This window comes from Condylura cristata, unplaced genomic scaffold (genome assembly GCF_000260355.1).
Source record: "Condylura cristata isolate star-nosed mole 26May11 unplaced genomic scaffold, ConCri1.0 scaffold00023, whole genome shotgun sequence".
Classification (NCBI taxonomy): domain Eukaryota; kingdom Metazoa; phylum Chordata; class Mammalia; order Eulipotyphla; family Talpidae; genus Condylura; species Condylura cristata.
In genome coordinates, this window is record NW_004567124.1 from 13,087,590 (window position 1) to 13,091,799 (window position 4,210).

Below are 4,210 nucleotides of genomic sequence, written 5' to 3' on the forward strand. Positions count from 1 at the left end.
TGAATTGGTATGTTAAATCAATATAAATAAAATGTGCTTTGAATATGTTGAGTACATAAGTATACAAGTGAGAGCCTCTATCCCTCTCTCTGAAGAGAATGTAAGTCAATCTCTCTCATTTCTGAAATAACTCCACTACTTGAATGTAGAGCTAAAACATTTGGAGCCACAGAAATTTGGGGACTAGGCGTTTGCTCTCAGCTGAAACTTGACTACAATCCATACTTTGCGAAAGATTAACTTGTGACATTGGTTCTCTCAGGCAGAGATAATCCAAGGACACAGAAACAATATTACTAGGATACCCAACTGCTACTCTTATGATGAATCAGATCTGGCCAATAGGTAAGTCACAGCCACACATGTCATTAGGCACTGGAATGTGCTATACTTGTAGGCTACATATAAGATAGCAAGGATTTCATGACTTCACATAGAACAAAACAGATCTTATTAACAGATCTTATTAATGTTTACATTAATTATACATCGATAAGATAAAATTATGAATATATTAGGTAAAATAAAATACATTTTTTAAATTAGTTTCACCTGTTTCATTTTAGATTTTTATTTTTTTAAGATTTATCTCTTGATGCACACAGGCCAGAGATGCAGGGACTGTGAGAGGATTCATCAGACTTAGAGAAGGGAGTTATTGTGTAACTGATACAGCATTTCAGTTTGGAAGGATGAAAAAAGTACTGGAGATGGATGTTGATGATAGCTGTGCAGTAGTATGAATTTACTTCATGTACCACATTGTACACTTAAAAATGGCTAAAATGGTTACGTTTTATATTATGTGAATCTTGTCACAATAAAAAAAAGGATAAGAAGGATTCAATTAACTAAAAGGACTTTCAGTGTGTTCCAAAAATAGTCTTCATTTTGTTTGATCTCTGATTTCCAAGTCAATAAAAAATATAACTTCACCACTTCTCAAACTTCAGCTTAAGAATTTCTACATTTAAAGGAATTTCTTGCTGATTGTATAGTAGAAATTTCTAGGTTATCCAAATGGGAATTTTGAGTTTGCCTTTTTTGGTACTGGTAAGACCGAAGTCTCTGGATATGACTATTCTGAGATGATGTATTTGGATATTTCTGGCTTGGCCTATGGAAGGAGAAAGAAAGATTTGTTGTTTCACCATATGGAGAAAGAAGCTATTGTCAGGGGAACTTTCTGAGATACAGCAAAGCAGGACCACCTTGTGACCCATGTCACAAATGTCACACAGAGCCAAGTAAGGTCTATTTTACTTCCAAGGCTTATGCACCAAACCCCTGTAAATGCTGCTTGGAGCAGAATCCTCTCTGTGTGCAGAGACTGGTGTTGCCACCACACCACAAACTGAGAGGCAGAAGGGGAAGGTCTGGGATAGAAGCCACATGGTGATGACAGACTGCCAACTGTTTGTGATCCCAAAGGGGGCTCCTCTTTGTAAAGTCACAGAAATACTTGGAGATTCTTTGTAGGAGACTGAATGACTCTTATGAGCATGTGGGGGAGAACAAAAACTCAGAGTTTTTGACATTTATGTGACTTAATTTGTACTTAAATGGGTAAAGCCTAGGAGAGGGGTTACATTACGTGTGTGCTCCAAGGGTGCCTCAGTGGGAAAAAGACCCCATAAATGCCAAAGAATGGTTTGGTAGAATAAATTTAAGTTCCTTGAACAAACAAAAATGCAAAGACAAGATGATTTAATTCAGTTTGAAAGGACTGTAATGAATAACAAAAAGGAAATCCACTATTCAGAAGGGATTCTACTTTTAAAAGGGCTCCAAAGCAAGAAGTTGAGCACACTTTTCCTAGAAAGAGAGCCTCTGAGATAGAGGAAGGTGAATTTTAACCTTTTTTAAAGTATTTTTGGGCTCATGTGCCCTGCGTCCTTGGCCCTGTGAGCCTACAGGATCAGAGATACTCATCCCAGCTAGACTCTGCCTCTTGAGCCATGGCCAACTGAGCCCAAGCACTGTGGGTTGAAAAATAAGCAAGAGCAGACACACTGCAAATAGTACAAATGAAGAGCACACTACCTTGCAGGGCGACAGCAGTAAAAGTACGTATGTGGATGGCGCAGAGGTTAGTCTTAGCACTATCAAGCTATCGCCAGCCACTGTGATATGAGTTCAAGCCTGGCCAGGGAGTTGACCCCCATGACACAGAAGACATCTCCTATCTCACGTGTTGCTCCCCCCAGCAATGTATTTCACTTGTTGTGCCTGTTCTGCTACCCTCTCTGTCTCTGGTGAATCCTTTCATTCCATATCTGGTCTATACCCCAGCTCTTGTATGCATAAATAAATAAAATACATCTTTAAAAAATTGTTGATATCATTTAAAAAAAAAAAAAAGTACGTATGTGGAGAGGCAAGATTGTAAAAGAGAAATCTCTCTCCTTTCTCTCTTCCCCCTCCACCACCTCAGGTTACAAGATGCCACTCTACTTGAACCAGACCCACACACACTGAGGGAGGAACCATGTTTCCCAGAGACCTCATCCCTGTGTAAGGAGGGCATGTCCTCTCTTGTACTCAGGCTAAAGGTCTCAGGCTTAGATCCTCTCTTCTCCTTGGTTTGGAACTTTATGATCCCTCTGTCTCTCATCCATGCTCCGAATGTACAAAGAAGTTAAAGTATGTAAATTCTCCCAAATAGTAAAAATTAAGGTTTGATGATAATGACTTTTTTTGGTCATTATCATCTCCTTTGTGGTTATTGTCTTCAACAGACATATGTTAAAAGTCCCCAGGCTCTCCCTGGTGGCTCAGTGGGTTGGAGTGCAGCACCGGAGGCTAGCTGCAGCCACGTCAGTGTGGGTTCCATCACCAGCCACATGGCACAGCAGACCTCTAGGTCTTGCCCCCTGTTCCCCTCAACAGTATACTTAGTCAGTCTGTTCTGCTCCCCACTCTGTCTCTGGTGAATCTTCTCACCTCCCCTGCAACCTCTGGCCTGCACCCCAGCTCTGGATGCATAAATAAATCTTTTTTTAAAAAAAAATCCCCATATGGGATTTTTGCCTTATGAAACACTTTCAAATGAAAGAGAACAGCAAGCTGATGAGAAGGAATTGACACACTGTTTCTTCTAGAGAAGGATGAGAGCCAAGACTTCTGTGTAGCATAAATGCCCACAGATGCCTGGTACATGGATCCTGCAAAATCCTGAAGGACTTTCATGGAAGTAAATTTAGATTATATCTAACTTATTTGTTTAATGTTAAGTATATTTCCTTGTATTTGAATTCACTGTAAATTTGCAATCTGCCTGTGGTTTCACTGTTATTTATGGAATGGTCACTCCATTAGCCAATCAAGCAGACACAGTTGGAGTTTCACCCAGACCACCTGAATTTTCATGTCCTGCTCCAAGCCCTCCCTGTACCCACCCCTACTTCACAATACAAGGGCAGGTCCCTCTGAACAGCCTTGGTCAAATAAAATCGGGGCACCAGCACAGCATGTACAATTCTCCAAGTGGGGGTTCATGGCCCAACCACAGCAGAGCCTCCCAGAGGCCTGCTACCTGAGAAGAGCTGGTCCCAGCCCTAGGAAGAAAGCATAATTCTGATTCCCGTTTTGAGGTATCCACTATTTTCTGTTGCCTTTGTATTTTTTAACTTTTCAATTTTATCCCAGAAGTAGTACAAAAATTCTCATCTCCCTCATCCAGCACCCCCAAATGTTAATAACCACACTACAATGATAAAATCAGAATATCAACATTATACTACAGTATAGACCTAATGCAAGTTACATCATGTGTCCTACCAATTGTCTTTTCCTTGCAGAATCCTACCTCAGGTCACATGTTGCATTCAGTGTTCACATTTCCTCAGTCTGTGTGTTCAAGTTGTCTCCCCTGTTTCTCCCTCTATGGCTCCCCAGGAGTATTCCATCTGCCCCAGGTAACACCAGGAGAGAACTCAGTTCTCAGTGCTGGGGCAGGGCCGTGCTGAAGAGAAATGGGCCCCAGAGCCAGCATGCATTTGCAGACTTCCCTGCAGAAGCTTCAGGAAGGTTGATCGCTACCACCTGCCCCACGGCCACCCAGGCCCCTCTGGGCACGCAGCACCAGTGAGGGGCTCTACCTACTGAGGGTAACAGATCTGAATAAACTTCAGGATTTTCATTCTCCCTCTTCCAGCATCCTCACCAATTAGGTACTTATTGGTTTTTTTTGTCCAATAAAATGGATTTT